At 42.4% G+C, this 19997-nt stretch overlaps 1 protein-coding gene across 6 annotated transcripts in view; it reads left to right on the top strand.

Moving 5' to 3' along the window:
• The first annotated feature begins 2169 nt into the window (after positions 1-2169).
• Ablim1 (actin binding LIM protein 1) overlaps positions 2170-19997 on the top strand; it is a 137279-nt gene continuing 119451 nt past the window's right edge. For all 6 annotated transcript variants that reach the window (XM_026389160.2, XM_026389155.2, XM_026389154.2 and 3 more), the window contains exon 1: positions 2170-2304. The gene's annotated coding sequence lies outside the window, so the exon portion shown is untranslated. The remainder of the gene's footprint in view (positions 2305-19997) is intronic.

The following is a 19997-nucleotide window of genomic DNA, read 5'->3' as shown; positions in this document are numbered from 1 at the left end:
TGTCTTTCTGATACTAGCCATTTTAACTGGGGTGAGACAAAAATCTGCATCTTTAGTCCATGGCACCGGGGCTTCTGATTTGGGGATCCACATAGTTACCTTGAGAACTGCCCCCTGGATGCCAGGCCCAGCTGGGGAATGCCTGCAGCACCCAGTGTGAGTGTTCCCTTCATAAGCCAAGCCCTAGTCGCTGCTGTTAGAACTGCACTTGAACTTGGCTAAATAAATTATGGTCTGACTTATAACAATTTCCTGATTTGTGCAAATACCCTGGGAGGAGCCTGAGAGACCAGAGTCGAAATAGCCTGGGTAAAGGTCTTTGCACTCACCCTTACTCAGCTTCTCTGGGACCAACAAGGCCCACCTGGCTGAGAGAGAAGGGTGGGGAGGAGGGAATGAAGTGACTTGTGTGTAGGCTCCAGCACCATGCCTGCATTCGCAGACACCAGTAAATATTACTTTCCTGAGAAGCAGGAGTTAACCTAAAACAACAACAACAAAAACAAACAAACAAAAAACCCTCACATGTTCTCCATCAGCTCTTGAAGCACACATTAAGGTGAATAGATTTTTGGCCTTGATACACATCACTTTTAAAGTCAAGTGGTTGTTTAGATATTTTTATAGCATGCCCCTCCTTAATTCCTTTAGAAAATACCGAGTTCTGTTGTAAATACAGGTTTTCAAGAGAGATCCCTGCAGGTAGATAAGGAAATGCAGGTGGATTGCAAGGTTGGTACCTTGGCTGGACATTCGCAGGATCCAGTGTAGAGAGTGCGGATCAGGTGTTCGATCCAAAACGACACCTGCTCTTAGTCAAAGTCTCACAAGAGGAACCTTGTTCCTCAGAAGTTAACCAGTAATGGATTATTGGACTATCTTGTTCAGACTTTTTTCCAGGCAAAAATGAGAACATTACAGAGGTCTGAGGGAAACAGTGAACTATTGTCCTTGCAGTGTACAGAGAGCTCCTTGCTTTAAGGTGCTTTCTAAATTGAGTGCCAGCAGGATCTGCCCTCCACTGTCCTGCCCAAAGCAGTTTTATCATGTGTCAAGGAAAAAAAAAAATCACCTTTGTTCCTTGTGTTGATGGATGAATTTTAGGTTCCCTCTTCTTATCCCATATCACCCTCATGGAGGTACTTACGTGATACGGGTTTTTATATCACATGGGTTCTAATGACCTCAGTCAGAAAAGGAATTTCATAGCAACAAGGGCCGTGTGCACACACTGGCTGAAGAAACTGAGTGGAATGAAGCCTCCTGGTTTGCTGAAAGCCGAAGGTGTCCCCTCGTTGCCTTCTCCCATGGCCCTCTGCAAAGCAGAGGCTGTGCGTCCCGTTCTCAGGACAGGGCAGTCACAACAACCTCTGTTCTCTGAAAACCACACTCTGGAGGTGGAGAGAGTAATCCCTGTAAGCCCCTCCATGTGATTTTAGGGTCTGAAAAGACCTAGAGATCATCTGGTCTGATCCCTTTATTTTATGGGAAAGGAAACCGAGGTTTGAAGGGATCTGCATGGGTTTTCTGTTTTCATTATTGCCCACAGTTGTGTGTGTCAGGAGCTGTGGGCATAATGGGAGGGTCCTATAACCCTCCAACAGGCTAAATGAGGTGCTGAATGAAGATCAGGAAATACTCTGTGGCAGAACTGTCCATTATGTACTAATTAATTCATAAATAAAAACATTTGCTGGGCTGAGCATTTTGCTATGTCCTCAGGAGCTTTGGGAGAAAGGAGACATATCACTGGGGAGAAAAAGCATGAACTCTAAGAAATGGTCCCCACATTCAAGGGACCTCACGGTCTACAGTGAACTGCTGAAATGTGCTGAGTCAAGGAAAAGACTTACTGCAAAGATAGAGAATTTTGACCCAAACAAGAGTTTGCATTTAATGGTCCAGTTAACGTTGTGCTAGAGGAGTTGGGGAGGAAGGGGCAGGACAGCAGGCTCCACAGAGGAACGAGCTTCGTGTCACCGTGATGGACTGTTCAAGCCACCAGCGTCAGTTATTTTGGGACCCAGTGGTTGTAGCAGAGGGTGGGTGCCATGTTTATTGATTCGACTTGTCGCTCATTGGATACCAAATGGTGGGGATGTTATGCTCACTGTGAGGACTGTAGGAATGCCCCCTTCATCATCTGGATCTTTTTTCTTTTTCTTCCAGTGGCCCACCCGCAGGACCCTCACCACCCATCAGAGAAGCCCGTCATTCACTGCCATAAATGTGGGGAGCCGTGCAAGGGCGAAGTGCTCCGGGTGCAGACCAGACATTTCCACATCAAATGTTTTACCTGCAAAGGTACAGTGTCTCCAGCGTCCTGGCTCCGTGGCATGTCACCACCAGCATATCATCCCCTTAGTGTCATCCCAGGCCCCTGGAGGATACGTCAGTGCCCTCAGAAGTCCTGGAACCACTTGTTTAGGATTCAGTTAGGCCTGAAGGGGAAACCAGGTGTTCCCAAGACCGATGGTTCATGGCCTTTGGGGACACACTGAGGTCCCTAATCCCGGGAGAGGGACTAGCTCTGGGAAGAACAATGAAAACCAGTTTTGTACTTCTGTTTCTTTTTCTCTAGAAAGAGGAACTCCTACTGCAAAGTTGTCTTAGCCCACATCCATGAGTGGTAGGAGGCCTGGAACACTGTACAGTTAGTGTGCTAGGTCATTAGCTCTCGTGTGTGTGTGTGTGTGTGTGTGTGTGTGTGTGTGTGTGTAGAAGCAAGAATTAATCAGGAACATTTGAGAGCCCTCCAAACAGAAAATTATCTGTCACCCAAAAAAGTTCCCAATTTGAGGTTGATTTCCATTAACTAACCAGCCCCTCTCCTGGGGTTCACAAAGTTGGCATCGTGGTGCAAAGTATTCCTGGCCTGTCATTGCAGAGCCAGGGCTTGACTGACTGGGAAAAAGAGGAGGAAGAGAGTGGTTGGTGTGTTGATTTGAGAAGCAGGTTACTTGAGCTGAGGGTGTGTCTGAGTAGTTCAGGATGCAGATGCAGGATGTAGGGAGAGATAGAAGGGAGGGGCAGACTCTGAGATTGTTTGTAGCTTTTCTCTGTACCCTGCATGTGGTCACCACCTCCTTCCTAGGAATGGGCTTCGTTTTGAGTGTCTTAGGTTGCAGAGACTCGGTAATGCCATCTTAAGCCATGGCCATGGTGGCTTAAGCCAGTGACCCTCAAACATCTGAAAAAAGGGGGAGGGTGCTTTTCTGAAGGCTACCACTGTTTCTTTCACTAACTAACTACACTTTTCAGGAGAGAGCACTAGCATGTGAGGCTGGGGTGAGAAGAGATCCGGGGCAGGAGCTGAGCCCCCCCAGTGCTTAGTTCAAAATGATAGTTAATGATTGTATCTTGTACATATTTCCCTAAAGACCAGGTGATAGCTGTTCTTGCTTCACAGGGACGGGGTAACCATGTGATCTGAGGGAATTTGTTCCACGTAGTAATCATCTTACTGTGTGTGTATCTTATATCAAGTTGTACACCTTGAATATACACAGATTCATTTTTTACAAAAAAAGCTTTTAGGGCTGGGATGTAGCTCTGTGACAAAAGTGTCCGCCTTGCATTTGCAAAGCCCTGGGTTCAACCCCCAGTTCAAAAAAAAAAAACAAAAAAACAAAAAGAAAAGAAAAGATTTAAAAAAAATGCTTTCACACACATTATATAGAGATTAGTTAATCCTCTCTGAAACCTCCCTGAGTAAATTTAATAAACTCAAGTTCTCAGACAACCCAGGGTGGTCATCAGGGAACATCAGGGTCACACCCAGGATGCCACGGGTCCCGTCATGTGGCGCGAGTCCTGCCATTGCCAGTAAGCAGCTCTGTGGTCTCAAGCAAGTTATTCGTCTCTGTGGCTCAGTGTCCTTATTATAAAATAGAGATGAGACTGTATGTCGTTTAAATTACCCCAGGTCAGAGTGTGCAGATTCCAAATTCAGAATACCATCTAGGTGTGTAGTATAGAATCAAGAGGAGCTGAAGCCGCTTGAAAAGCTGGTCAGAGAAAAGGCTGTCTTCTGGTTACATCCAGTTCAGATAACAGAGTTGGGTGTGTACACACACACACACACACACACACACACACACACACACACACATTTTGCTCATAAATTTCCTAAAACATAGCTCAAGGGATAAATTTGGTACGAAATAAATACATCTTATAAATGAATGCAGCCCTGTGTGTGTTTGCTGTTTCTACTGTGAATGAGCCATGGATCTGAGCAGTCCCTATTCAACACATTAAGTTAGTAGAATACACATCCACCAACCCCTGTAGGGTTGTTTTTTGTTTGTTTGTTTGTTTGCATTTTTCTCTTCTATTTTAAATTTAAGTTACCACTAACTTATTTATGTTGCGAAGTCATACCATATACTTTGTTTCATGTTATAAATGTATTCCTGAAAAGTTAAATTTTTACTTAGATTAAATCCTATTTTAAGAGTGCTTGCTGTTTGTCGGAATTATTTTTCAATTTAACAAAATGTTGCTAAAATAAATGGGTCATTTATTTTTACATATTTTTCTCACATTTAACCTGTCAATGTCACTGTCTAACATCCTAATTTTCGAGGGTCACCTTCTTTTCTTTTTAATGTTTTTATTAATTTGCTTTCTTCCTTGATGTCCCCCCCCCCCCAAAAAAAAAAGTCATTTAAGCTCCCTAGACCTTAGACTGTAGGGACTCCATGACTTTCTCCGGAATTCTAGAGGAATATGATGCAAAGCCATGTGTGTAATTGCAAGTATTCTAATAACTACATTAACAAAGGCAAGAAGGGACAGGGTACTATTAATTTTTTATAATACATATTATTTAACCTCTGTATCCAAGATATTATCATTTCAACATATAATTAGTATAACATTATTGAGATATTTGACTTTTTTCATACTAGTTTAACCCTCTCGGTTTGGACAAGTCCCATTTTCAGTGCTTAACAGGCACATGGTTAATGGCCACCATGTGGGACAGGGCCTGGAGATTTGCCTTCTTGTCATCTCCTCTCACTCCAAATTCTTGCTAGTACCAAATTCCCGATCTTCCCCTGTGAGTATTTAAGCCTTTCTCATTGCTGGGCATCATTCCTCTTCCCATTTTCCAAAGTCCCACTCATACCAGCAGCTTTAGACTGAACTTCACTCATTACTGAGTGTCTGAGGCTCTGGAGGGAGGATACAGCTTGGAAGAGCAGAAGACGCAACCACTGCTCTGATATTCCCGCTGTCTCCAGTACAAGAAATTTCTCATTGGCCAGGGCCTGCCCCCCTCACCTCCTCCCTTCGTTTTGTTTTAATTTTCTTTAAATTAAAAGACTTTCATTTTTTAGAGCAATTTTAGACAGAAATTTTTACAGAAAAATTGAGCAGAAAGTTGAGGTCAGGGCCCTTGTCCACACTGGTTCAGAACATCATCTGCGGCTGTCTGGGTAGGGCTTTCTCTCTGTCCAGAGCCCTTCCTCCTACATCCCAATCAGATCAGGACTCTAGGTGTCCCCCTAGCCCACAGGATCTTAGTGCAGTGGAGTCCTAAAACAACAGTTTCATTTTCTTTCTGTTATGTCTTAAGTAGAGTCGTGATATTCAGAGAGTAAGTAAACTAATGTCCTGGGACAGAGGATTTTGGATGGGGAGCATGCACCAAAACAAGCTTGGGCTTCTGGGCAACAGCTGGCTGACTAAGAGGCACGTTCAAGTGCTGGCTGAATTCTCCCTGGAATTCTGTCTCCTCCCTCCTACCCAACTGTCCTTTGCATAGTACCATGTTAATAAAGCCTCATTTCTAAATCATTTCTAAAGAGGTGGTTTTCTGTAGTTAAAAAGGAAGTCCTCAAATGCAAACATTGTAGCAATTAAAAGCAAGGATAAGTGATTTTTGTTAAAAAGGGTCTTGAAAGGAGGACACTGGGCATCTTATATGAGAGCGAAACAAGCAAGAAAATCGGAAAGGGTTGCTGTGAAGGAGGTAGAGATTACTGCACATGCTTAAATCAATTTTTAGTCTCTGTGAAGTCACAGAATTGACTGGAACAGGAGCAAGGTTGGTGAGCAGTAATTTGGTAGTTAACCCATCCCTTTTCCTGAGAAGTCTGACACTTTGGAATCCAGGAGTTATTCATTCATTTACTAAATGTTAATTGAACATAGACTTCATGCAGGATATTATGTTAAAGGTATAGAATAGAAAGAGATAGCACAGCATATCATATTCAGAGGACTCGGGAACCATTTGGAGAGAGATCAATAAGCAACATTGATTATACTAAGTGATGAGATAGGCATATAGGATGCAGACTGAGGCCAGGAGAACCCTGGGGAAGATGTTCTGGTAATCCAGGTGGGAATAATTGTAAGGTAGCAGCAGGTATGACAGAGATGAAGGGAAAGACTCAGGAGGCACTTCAAATTACAGTTGACAGGATTTGGTGACTTCTGAAGGGGAAGAGTGAAGGTTCCAGGTTTCCCGTGGACTGCTTGGGTGGATGGAGTGGAACCAGCAAGAAACACAGGAGCCCTTTGGTGGGGCAGTGCGGGGGAGAGAGATAACGAGGATATTAAGGGGACACGTGGAAGTTGAGTCCACATGGTACATCCAGAGTGCAGAGGGCTAGCACTTGAGAGGAACTGGTCTATGCTGGGAGGAAGAATTTGGAAGACTAGCATCTGGATAGTGGCAGTAGCAATATGGTCACGTGTGAAATTTCCCAGGGATGGCACAAAAGGCAGGAACTGAATGTTAAAGCATGTCAGCGTCTGAAGGAAGTAGAACCTAATTCCCACTCGTCTCCTTGGAAGATGTACCCATCTGATAATGAGATGATGAAGGTTGTGTAATTGATGGATGGATGGATCCTGTAATTAAATGCCAAGGAGATCCCCAAAGCTCCTGCTGGTCTTTATGATAACCTAGTGGGAGCAGATTGTGATTCCAGGGCTCTGAGTGGAACTCTTCTGTCTTATTGTGCTCATAGCTTTGCTTTCCATCCTTGCCCATCAGCAGCAACCACTCCACCGACTTAAAGGAGGTGTGTTCAGGCTGTGCATTCTGTGACATGGCTCTGGTGACGTGGTTATTCTTAATGCATCCCCTTAGCTGCATCACATTTATATTCCCGGCTCTGAGAGAAGATGAAACATAAAAACAGATTTGAGCTACTTGTGTCCATTGGGATGTGGCTATGTTGGTATTTGTGCAGTTTTCTTCTCTGGATAGAATAGGGCTTCTAACATTGGAAAATGTCTATTTCTTCAAAGTATCTCTTTATATGTGAGTTACATTCATATTGTTCATTTTATTCTTCCTTATTTTGATATATTATTCATTATATTGTTACTCTTGAGCATTTTTTCAGGGTAATGCCCTAGATCCATTGCATCTTCCTGCCCAAAAGGTTCTAGAGCATTTAGAAAATGCCAAGGACCAGGAGGTTGCCTAGAGGACCAAGAAAACCTGTTTAGCCAAACTTTCTGTTTTCAGTGAGGCTTTTCTGGACTATTTTATACAAAATTTCAACTATTCCCAATATCTTTTTCCCCTTAACACCTATAATTATTTAACATATCTTCTTATTCATTTTTATTTGTTCCCTACTAGAAAGTAAGCCCCTTGAAGGCAGTGTAAAGCTTTTTCTTTTTCTTTTTCTGTTTTTGTTCAGTACTCTATACCCAGGGCCTGGCCCCCAGCCTGACCGGATGGGTACTTGGTAAATCAAGGAATGGCTGGATGAGCAGAAACAATATATTTCTTTGGAGCTTGAATATTAGTTTATGTTTCTGATGGCATCGCTGGTCAACCAGCCTTACCAAGTGCCTCCTAGGATGTATATTCTCAAATGGTTACTAGATGGTGAGTTTATCTGGAAAGAGAGAGTTCAAGTGAAGGTATCCCAGCCACCTGTACCTGGCAGAGGCAGCAGGTGAGAGAGCTTGTGCTGAAGGCCACTCTCAAGCCATTCTTGTTGCTGCTTAGTTTTCACTGTGGTTTAGACCCTTGGCTTTTTTATTTCAGTTAGTCTTCATAAGTGTGGGAGCAGGGGATTGTTTCCTGTGCTTCCCAGAAGCAGCATTCCAGTCTCTCTCCTCTTCTACAGCCCTAATTTCATGAACCCGAAGTTCTTTACAACAAAGAGAGAACAGCTTTAAACAGCTTTTCAGCCCAGAGAGATGGGATCGAGGCCCAAATTTAGTTATGCTGGTTAGTATTTATTTCAACAGATGCTTTATGTACAGGGAAGTGATGCTGATTTTTTTGATAGAGATATACATTTATCTTTGAAAATAATCATATTCAATAAAAATAGGCTGACTAGTAAAAGCAAAAGGAAATAGAATTAGCAGAGGGAAACTATGGCAGGCAGTGGGGAAGCTGGTACAGGAGGGAAACTGGGCAAGTGGGAAAGCTCTGGTCTGAAGGGTGGGCTTGGGTTTGCATCTGCAGGAAGAGGCAGTCTCCTGTGGTCTTGCTGTATTAAAACCATGACATCTACCGAAAAGTAGAACAACTGCATTTTTGAAAATGTCATCAAACATTTCAACTGAGATTGTTCTGCCACTGATTTAGATTGAATTAGTGGAGTTTTGGTTGTAATTTGGAAAGTATCGTGGAAGAATTGATTCTAGAGGATTTTTCTTTCTTTTTAATCCAAGAAGAGTTTTTGTGTACAGAGAGGTAGTATAGACTGAGTAGTAAATGGCAAAATAGGATTTCTTGATAAGATCATGATCTTAAAATCTTTTTGTCTACATTAAACCCAGGCAGGACTTGGGAGAAGCATCTGGGTTATCTAGCTATTAATTTATTTCAGTACTGGGGATTGAACCTAGGGCCTTGGGCAGGCTTAGAAAGCACTCTACCTCTGAGCTACATCCAGCCCTGGGCTGTCTCTAAGTGTCCTTCTGTAAGGCAAACGTTCTTCTCCTTAGCCTTTCCCCTAGAGTCCTGCAGTCAATCATGAAAACCAGAAAAGAGTATTTAAAATGAACCTGAGAACCACTGACAGCCTTTAAAACTCTTAATTTCTCTGTATTCATATTGCAAGTAGCAGACCCTTCAGTGAAAAGTGGAGGACCCCTGTAGATGGGCTGTATCAGGAGATGCCATGGGTGCGGGTTGGAAGCTCCCAGTGGAGGAGTTACACTGGTCAAGCCCTTACAGCAGCATTTCTAAAATGTGGTCCAGGAAGCACCTACCCCAGAGTAAACCAGATGCTGGTTAATAATCCAGTTTCCTGGTTTTATCCCCAGCCTTAGCATTTCTAGTTGCAACTATAGCATTTCCAACCAGCTCCTTAACTAAATATCTGACACACCGAATTTGAGAATCAGTATTTTGTTGGGCATGGAGCAGAAAATTTCTATCTAAACAGGTGGTGGGGTGGTGGAGAGAAAAAAAAAAATAGACATGCATGAAAAGAACAAAAGAAAGGGCATTTCAGCTGCCTGACAGGTACCATCCTGGCTCTTGGGGCCTTGGAAATTCCCTAGAATTGGGCTTCTCTTCAGAACAGCCTCATTAAATGTAGAATTTTAGGTATGAGTCACTCAGTTAAGGGGAAAACATACACATGCGTGCTCTGAACATACTGACTAGTGGTATGGAGACGGGAAACATCATGGCTGCCAGGTGTGCCCCGTGAATTCTGAATAGGGCAAAAGAAGCAAGAGCACAAATTCCCTATTCTACAGTTGTTCTGGAAAAACCTGCTTCTGGCATATGATGACTGGGCCTGAAGGGTTGTAAGACCAAAGAGAAAGAGACAGACCTAGGATTGCACAGAGGGTGACTTATTGGGGGACTTCTGGACAAAAGGTTGGTCCTAGGTGACAGCAAAACCAGTTGGATCCCTGCAGTTTGGGTCAGCAAGAGGGGCGGATGTGGGAGTTAGCACAAAAGTGACTTCATCCAAGCCAGAATATGCTTTATCTTAAGCTAATATCTGAGTCAGGCACTGCTGGCAACAGGGTTCAGTCCTGAAGCTTCACACACCACGATGATGGTTTCGCCTATTTGTAGTTTGCTGGGAAAGTATGCAGGAAAAACTGACGAGGTTTCCCCTGGGGAAGTCATGGCAGGTACAATTCAGGATGGCTGCAGACATGCCAAGCTGAATACATTCAACAATTTATCTCTGCATTTATAAGCTCAAGGCTGAAACCTGAAATCCAATGGTTATCGGTGATGAAAAGCTTGGCTAATCTAGGAGCATTGTGTATATTCTGAGCATAAACAGCATTTGTTTGTTGAATGAAAAATGTTCGAGTGCTCAGGCACTCCAAAATAAGTTATATATACTTAAGTTTTACGTATTAATTAGATATTATCTCTGCCTTCTGGGGATGTCAGTGATTCAGCTGACCATATAAATATGACTTACCATCTGGGATGGATGGAATAAAGGGACAATAAAAAGAGCAACGTGAGCATGCAGCAGGAGGGTCTTTGTGTGTTTATGGTGGGGAAGGGGCAGCAGTTAGGAAAGGCTCTCCCACGCACCTCTCCGAGAGAAGTTTGAGCTGAAATAAAGGATGCAAATATAACCACCCAATTCCTCTTTGTAACAAAAGTCAATTAAATGAACTTCATTCCTGCAAAGAGCAGATTTGCTTTCTTTCTTAGAGTCACTTAATTTTTGCATTAGAACCACCCGGGAATATTAACTCTTGATAGCCTTCAGATCCTGGCCCTATGAAATGTTCACCGAGCATCTGTCACCTATCCCTTTACTCAGCTGGTATGGAGAGTTGACAGGTAGATGTGACACCATACTGCCCCTGAAGGACTGGGGATCTGGCAGAAAGCCAGGGGTCTACAAGTAAGATGAGGACGAGTCGCCAGCACAGCCAGTCAGATACCACCTAGAGCTCCGTGGGCTAAGAGTGTTGCCGAGGAGAGGACAAGATGTGAACATAAAGCATGGACGTCCCAGAACACTGAACTTCCCAGGACTAGAGAGGGGGAGCGTGCTCTGTGTGGGCAGGGTTCAAGGCAATGAGTGACAAGGACGGAGGTAGGACAGAGTGGATACCAATCTTGATTGGAGTGCACACTTTTCTACTAGAAACTAATGGAACCATGAGTTCCTGTTGTCATTTAAGAGCTGGCTCTTTAAACATTACTTATAGTAACTTTTCAAACGTGGAAGTAGTTTCTATGCTATTTATAGCCACATCATTTTAAAGAGACTTCTGAACATTGGATGTCTGTCGGGAAAAACAATTTGAATGAGACCACATGAGCTTTTGTCTTGGAGTAGTACTGGCAGAGATCCTCGCATAGAATTGTGTTTTAATAGTCTGTTAACCCTTATCAGTGTGAGTCTTAACTATGTTTTAGAGGGTATTAAAATGAGAGAGTTTTTTGAAGTCCTTTCCTCTGATTATTTGTAGTGTTCAGGACATATTCTGTATTTTGTAAGTGTCTACCAGGTCAACATCATCCCATGTAGGACATGAGCCCTTACAAAATACAGGATTTTTATGGAGCAAAATGGATGAAAATTGGAGGTTTTTTTTTCCTGTGAATTTGAGTTTTCTGTGTTTACTTTTTAAGTAAAATTGTATTACCTGCTGGATGTTATGGTGCAAACCATAACCCCAGAGACTCTGGAGGCTGAGGCAGGAAGATTGCAAGTTCAAGATTGCAAGTTGTACATGACAGCAGAATAGATTCTGACCCACTGAACACAAATGGAGCACAACTTCTTCTTCCTCTGGCTGTGCATGATGCAGTCACACTGGTTGTGCAATCATACATGTATATTCGGTAATAATGTCCACCTCACTCCCTTGTCCTTCCCACCCCCACATTCCTCTCCTTACTCCCCTCTACTAATCTAAATTTCCTCCATTCTTCCCTACCCCCACCCCACCCCAGCTGTTGTGGATCAACATCCGCTTATCAGAGAAAACATTCAACGTTTGGTTTTTGGGGACTGCTTAGCATGATTACTTTGTTTAGCATGATTCTCCAAATCCATCCATTTACTTGCAAATGCTATAATTTCATTCTTCTTTAAAGCTGTGTAATATTCCATTGTGTATATATACCACATTTTCTTTATCCATCCATCTGTTATAGTTTAACTACTGTGAATTGAGTTGCTATAAACATTAATGTGGCTACATCACTATAGTATGCTGATTTTAAGTCCTTTGGGTATAAACCCAAGAAGTGGGATAGCTGGGTCAAATGGTGGTTCCATTTCCAACTTTTCTGCAAAATCTCCATACTGCTTTCCAGAGTGGTTGCACTAATTTCAGTCCTACCAGCAATGTATGAGTGTGCCTTTTTCGCCACATCATCGCCAACACTTATCGTTGGTTATATTCTTGATAATTGCCATTCTTACTGGAGTGAGATGAAATCTTAGAGTAGTTTTAATTTGCATTTCTCTAATTGCTAGAGATGTTGAACATTTTTTTCATATATTTTTTGATAAATTGTATTTCTTCTGTGAAGTGTCTGTTCAGTTCCTTAGCCCATTTATTGATTGGATTGTTTGTTTGGTGTTAAGTTTTTTGAGTTCTTTATATATCCTGGAGATTCTAAATCTTTAATTTCTGAAACAGAACTTTGGGAAGTGGTTAAACCCAATGAGTTTGATGTTCTTTCCATTGCAATATAACCCATGATTTGAACTAGACATACAGGCCCGGAAATTGACATCACCACATTGTTCAGAAGAGTCTAAAGAGACTAAAGATTTTAAGTAAATGGAGTGACTACCTTGGCATTTGGGTGTTTTCAGGAACAAAGATGGGATTATAGGCTCAGAGTCATGCCCAGGTGCCCTTTACGCTATGCCAGGGGAGCTTAGCTCCAGCCACACACTCCAGACACTGGCCTGGTTTAAAGCAGTACGAAAAACGAGGATGGGTGATCATTTCCATCTCTCTAAGTATTGTGTTACACAGCATGAGAAGTGGTTTGCCTTCAGTGAGCTTGCAGGCGAGGAGAGGAGGCCGTCACATTGGCAGTATATAGAGGAAAACAAGAGATATTAACAGACAAATGTCAAGTGTCCCAAGAGTGGGGAGTGTGTGGGGACTGGAGGAGGTCCCCAGCTGCATCAGGGGTCCCAACCTGAATGGGACTGGGAGGCTGGGTGGGGTGGACATGGGCAGGGGCTGAGGGAAGTGTAGCAGGATGCTTGGGAGGACCAATTTGAAGTAAAATGCTGGTGTTTGGGGAGGTTCAGAGGAACACTGGCAGAGCAAAGCAGAAGAACTACTGGGTAAAAGCATCTTTTAAAGTGACTCATTAGGAGGTCTGAGAGACCCCATGCAAACTGTGTCCTGTGGTGCAGGTAAAAATGTTGATATGTCTGTTGTCTTTTGTCTGTTTTCTAACACACACTTCTAAGTATCTCTGAGACTTTCTCCTTGGTTCATGGGAGTTCATAAAATGCAGCTCCTGTCATACTTGTTTTTGTGTTATGAGTCAAACCTTAGGAAGCAACATAAATAAATACATAAAAGGTGCATTGTATGAATGGTATTATTCTGGGTGATATCTTCATTTCTTGAGCTATTTGTAATTAACATTGTTTGCACATGAAATTCCACATCAGGTGCTAAAAACAAACTTATTCTATTGACAGAGATTTTAGTAATAAATAGAGGCTCCAAAATGGTTTCTTTCCAACCAAGGCTCTTATCATTATAAATTTAAACTTTGAATTAACTACAAACCCTCAAATGCCTTGCTTTGGGGCCCATTTTACCATCTGGTTGAGCTGGTAACTATCTTCTTTCCCAGAAATGATCATTGATTTTGATGTGCATTTAGAAGCTAATGTGAAAAGCTATTAAAATATGTGTTTTTGAGGTTTCATGTTTGCTTCCAGGATAATGCATTAGCAAGAGTTATTTCTAGCGGGAATCTGCCCCCTCACATTATTGTTGACGAGTCTCTGTTCAGCTATTTCGAGCTCCAGGCTAGAGTGGATAGTACTTTTGAGCTACACTGTGTGGTAGTTTTAAACACCCTGTTCTGCTTTTAGTACAAAGATGGATGAACTCAGACATGACGCCTTAATGGAATTTTTGTTGGCTTGGAAGACATTGTGCCAGTCTACCTTTGTAACCTCTGCGACAAAAGGGTTTGAGGAGATCAATAGAATGCATCTTGGATGAAATTTAAAAAAAATTTAAAATTCACTGGGGTAGAGGATGAAGGAAAAGGACAAGAAATGTTTAGAATTCACAGTGCTAATCCAGGGGTGAAGTGTTGGAGTTCTGTACCCTGAGTCTCTAGCACGAAGCAGAAGCAGGTTTGCGCGGTCACAGGCAGAGTGGGAACAGGTTTTTACCTCACCTGGGATAAAGTGGCACTCGTAGAGCACATGGCCTTTATCCTCAGAAAGGAAAGGGCGTAACCCAGTCTCAGACTCCCACTTCACAGGGCAAGTTCAGAAGGCATCTGGTGTCCTGTGATGGGCTGAACCCAGGCAGAATGCCAGGCAGTTGGCTCTGCCTAACACGCAGAAGAAAGGACCCACCAAGGTCTGCTGCTCCCCAGTTAAAAGTTCTTGGGTTGCTTAAAACTAAATTGAAGACATTGGTTATGTTTCCTGTAGTCCCTCCCGGCCCCCTCACTCTGACTTCACCAAGACCCAAGTGAGGGCAGCCGCATAGCAGAGATGCGCAGTCCCCTGCCGCGGAGGGAGGGAAGATTTTCCATGTTCCCCCAAACCCACCTTTGGGCAGAGTTTTAAGTATGACCTGTTCTGCCAGATGTCCTGCAATATGAACTGGTTGACAGGCAGATGGAATGTCACTGAGATGGATTTGTTGGAACATAAGATGCAACTGCTGTTTTTAGAGGGTTCAAGAAATCCTTGCTGCTGCTGCCCGGTTCATGCCACTAAAGCACTCTTCTGTTTTCACCCTTACCTCACGCCTCCCCTGCTCCAGGGTATTTTTACAACCTGGGCAGCTCTCGTTCCTTTTTTATTTTTTATTTTTACAGTCTCAGTTTTTCTTTTTTTAATATGCCTGTTACTAATTTCAAAACTTTTATGTAAAGTTTCTCAGATGTACGTATCACCACCTAACTAGTAGTCAATTGTAGTTCATAGTTTGCAGAGAATGAATTCCAGAGTAGAATATCAATGCAGCGCAGGGCTGTTTGTACCAGACTGTAGAGATGGCAAAGCAAGACAAGACTGAGTGGGGCCTTGAGTGGAGAGAGTTTCAATAATTGATCATAGAGAAGAAAGCAATTCATTCCTTCCACTGGCTGCCCTATGTTTTAATGAAAGGAATCTCTGCTTTTCCCTGGGCTTATGTTAACTTTCATCTACAGCAAACACAGGTGGAACCCCTAAAGTAAGAAATCTAAATATATCCTACTGAGGTTTGCTTTGATCTTACTAACTCAGATTTTTGTGGTCTTGTAGATGGGAAAAAAAATTTGCTTCATGCCATCAATTAAAAGTATTCGCTAAGCTGTTCATATAAAACAGACCAAAGCTGTTCGTAAAAATAAATAAATAAATAAATAAATAAATAAATAAATAAATAAATAAATAAATGAATGTTCAACTTCAGGTATTTTGGGTTGAGAAGAATAATGCTTTAGTTTTGTCAGAGTGCAATTTTCAGAAAGTTTATAACTCTTATACAAACACAGAATGAGCACGTGTCAGGGATTTATTCAACTTGTTAATGAGGGAGCCAGCAGAATGTAATGCTGCTTTGAAGGAAAACCAAAGGGTTGGGTTATACAGGCCTTCAGGAAAGGATGTTGCAGTGAGATGCTGGGTAGTTGGAGAACTGATCACTGCTTCAGCAGGATGGTAACGCCTGGCTGAAGTCGTCTGCAGCTCCCTGGGCAGAGTTAAAATTAGCTCCCAAAGTCTGGGCCTTAAATCAATGGTAAAAAGCATGTCAAACTCTGATCTAGTCTCCCTGGATAATGAAATAATCCTGTGTGAGCTGTTTTTTGAAGTTCTCAATAGTTTTATTAGTGCACATTAATGACAAAGAACAGCAGGTTTCGTGTGTCGTGTTCTGATATGCACACAACATAATTTGGTCACTCCCATCCCCCATTACCCACTCCTGCTCACCTCTTTCCCTGGTTCCCTTCCTCTTCACTAATAGTCTCCCTGATACATCCCTGGTGTCTTTTTACCCCCTAGATTCTACATATAAGGGAAAACATGAAATATTTGTCTTTCTGAATATGGCTTATTTAGCTTAACATGACGACCTCCAGTTCCATCCATTTTTGGGCAAATAACTTGATTTTGTTGTTCTTTATGGCTGAATAATACTCCACTGTGTTTGTGTACCACATTTTCTTTGTCCATTCATTTGTCAAATTGGGCTGATTTCCTAATTTGTCTATTGTGAATTGTGTCTCAATAAACATGTAGGTTTCTCCATAGTATACTTTTTAATTTTTTTCAGATATATACTGAAAAGTGGTATAGCTAGATCACATGGTAGTTCTAATTTTAATTTATTTAGGAACCTCAATACTAACTTCCATAGTGGCTGCACCATTTTACATTCCCACCAGCAGGGTACAAGCATTCCTCCCACCCACATCCTTGCCAGCATTTATTGTTATTTGTATTCTTTTTTTTTTTTTTTTTTTTTTTAAAGAGAGTGAGAGAGGGGAGAGAGAGAGAGAATTTTTTTTTTTAATATTTATTTTTTAGTTCTCGGCGGACACAACGTCTTTGTTGGTACGCGGTGCTGAGGATCGAACCCAGGCCGCACGCATGCCAGGCGAGTGCGCTACCGCTTGAGCCACATCCCCAGCCCCTGTTATTTGTATTCTTGATAGCTGTATTTCTGATCGGGGTGAGATGGATTCTCAGTTTAGTTTTGATTTGCATTTTCCTGATGGCTAAAAATGTTGAACATTTTTTCTTATAATTATTGATCATTTGTACTACTTCTTTTGATACATGTCTGTTCCTGCATGCGCTGTTAAGGAATGCTCCAGAACGACATTGAAAAAACATGCTTCCTCCCTGTACCTTGTTAAAGGTGTTATTAGGTTTTGGATACTTTTTCTTAATATCAATGAAAGGTGAGCTTTCATTGATATGATGTACCTAGAGCAGTCAGATTCATAGAACATACAACAGCGGTTTCCAGGGGCTGGAGGGAGGAAGGAAAAAGGAGTACTCGTTTATGGGGCACAGAGTTTCAGCTTTGCAAGAAAAATGAGGATTCTGTGGTGGAGGATGGTATTGTGACAATATGAATGTGCTCAGGGCCACCTATCTGTCTACTTAAAAATGATGATGATGGCTCAGTTTATGTTTCATATGAATATTCATATTTTATGTTTCATAATCATCCTAATCATTTTTAAATTTTATATATATATATCATCAGTTAAAATATTTGTAGATGAGATAACATTTAGGCATATGAAGAAAAAGTTAATAATTCTTCATCATCCAGAGAGAACCAACTTAATAACCCTCTGTTTTTGTGAACTTGCTTTCCTTGTTCATGATATAGCACCGTGCGCTGGTTTTATGTATTGTTCTGATTGTTTTGTTTTTTTTTAATGCCAGCTCCATAGACTAAACATGCCATAATTTATTCAACTATTGTTGCACTGATGTAAATTCAGTTGGTTCCAATTTTTTTTTCCTTTTCTGCCAGTGCAAATACCATTATAACAAAATTCTATGCAGAAGAACAAGGCTGAAGGGCAGGGTCTGCACAGTGACAGGTAGAAGGCAGAAGAGGAAAAGGATCTGAGAAACATGTTATTGAGGAACTAGATTAGATTTAGTGGCCAGTTGAAAATATTGTTATAAGAATGGGAGAAAGGCTGCAGCTGCTGATTTATTGCAAGGAAACAGAAGTCGTAAAGCAGATTTTAAGGTGGGGTTTCAGGGGAGCTGAGAGGATAGGACCTGTTTGGAAAATGCTGGGCTTGAGATGGGCTGTGCTCTGGGTGCAGCTGCACCTTGGGTCTGAAGCCTGCAGGAAGCGTTGCAGAGAGAGGTCAGACTGATTTGAGAATCCTTTGCACAAAGTCTCAGCTAAAAGTGGTGAGGTCTGTCCCCAAGAGGCCTTAAATTTTAGGAAAGGAGATAGTGTCCCTGGGGGTTACCTGTATATAGGGGCGTGGCTGCTGAGACTGAGCTGGAATGTTCAGAGATAAAGAGGAGGAAAGAACCTGGGATCGTGCCACCCCTATTCCAATTTTGGGAAAGTAAAAATGTTAAGTATCGTTCATGTATTGGCCTCATGAACTTTCCCTCTCATGGCCTGTCACATGTGCCGATCAGGACTCAGGCTCCTTTTTAGAGTCTCTCTTGAAACGCTGGTTTCCTTGCTGTCCTAAACACCAGGAAAAAGCTGACATAGTTTGGTAAGGCAACTTGGGCCACGGCTTTGAAATCAAGGGAGAAGCTGAATCAAATCACAGTGGGGTGAAGTTTGCATCTCTTGAGAGTTAAAAAGTCATTTTTAAAAATAAAAGTTCAGAAAAGCTAGGACTTAATAAAGAAGAGTTTCACAAAATCATGTGAACCAGAAAAGACGGCATGGAGAGGGACCCTAAGGAAGGCCCAGAGAAATTCCACTGCCTTCAGCATTAACTTTGAAACTGTCTCAACAATGTATGTTGGCCTGAAGATGATCCTGCTGTCACCAGATCTTTTTATAAACAATCCATGAATTTTGGACTCAGACTATATGTTTGGAGGAGAGAGTAAAGAGAGGGACTAGTGATTTAAAGATTTGAGAAGTAACCAATTTTGGAAGAGTAACTGAGTCATCAGAACTGCTAATGTCCCTGAGGAGGGAAATTAGTAGGGCCCTGCCAAGTTGGAGATAGGATTCAATTGTGTTCCCAGGCTGGGGACGTGGCTCAGTGATAGGGCCCTTGCCTGGCGTGTGCACGGTTTTCTGTGACACCGCTTTATCCCACTCATTGTTTCTTGTTTTTGGAGGAATGTGTGGTCAGAATGAGGCTAGTCCATCCTTGGGCTCCCGCAGCCCACTTGGTAAGGAAGGAGCAGGTGTGAGATCTGTGGGGCAGGAGGCGATGCTGGCAGGTTAGAGGAGGCAGCAGGTGGTGGACTAGCTGTTTTCCAGAGAATATGATCACCGTAGTATTTATAGTGTGGTTGGTTTCAGGCGTGGTGGACTCCAGCCATAATCTTGGGTTACTTAATTATAAATTGCAAAGAAAGTCATAGGGGTGGAGTGTTGGGCTAAACAAAGACAGATGAGTCCACAGTGTAAAGCTCATTTGTGGCTTCTGTGTCACCTTGAATATCTTTCGGAGTGCTAACCAAGGGTGGGGGAGGAGCTACTTCCATCAGAATCTGGGCTCTGCATTAATTCATCAGGTGCATTAATCAGCTGTAGGAACTAATCAGGGGGAACCCTGGAGGTGTTCTTGAGGCTCCTTTGGAAAGCACTTTAGTGACTGAACTCACCTTGTCCCCTCTCCACCTGAGTGCCCCTGCCAGGAATCATCAAGAATCCTGGGTTGTTTGCCTAAGAGCCTTAGTTATACAGGAGTCACCTGAGCCTGGGGATGGAGAGGTGAAGGCCAGAGGTTCCCAGCTTTAGCTCTTACTTCTCAGTCTGTCAGTGGAAACAGACAAGGTCTTGCTATCAAGGTTTTGCTTTAGGCTTTATTGGGGACAAGTTGTTGTGACCTGCTTGGATCTGGTCTGAACATGCAGACCGGCCCAAGTCCCTGGCATCCCAAGACTTGCTTGTTTGCATCAGCTCCAAATTCCACAGCTGTGCAGTTTTGAAAGAGACACCCAAATCCAGACACCATGCAGCGTTCTCTTGTGTATGTACTAAGGTCACGAATGACAGTTTTATCCTAGACGTATCCCCTTTTCTTTCTTCTTTTGCCCATCCATTTTTGTCCCTCTTTTTCTAATACATGAATAATCAGCTTATCTTATTGACTGCATAAAGAGAAAATTCAATGTCTCCATTTTTCATAGCTAGGGGAAAGTATTTCCAGAGTGTGAAAA

The sequence above is a fragment of the Urocitellus parryii genome, chromosome 5 (genome assembly GCF_045843805.1).
Source record: "Urocitellus parryii isolate mUroPar1 chromosome 5, mUroPar1.hap1, whole genome shotgun sequence".
In the NCBI taxonomy this organism is placed as follows: Eukaryota; Metazoa; Chordata; class Mammalia; order Rodentia; family Sciuridae; genus Urocitellus; species Urocitellus parryii.
This window is presented reverse-complemented; position numbering and strand designations above follow the sequence as displayed.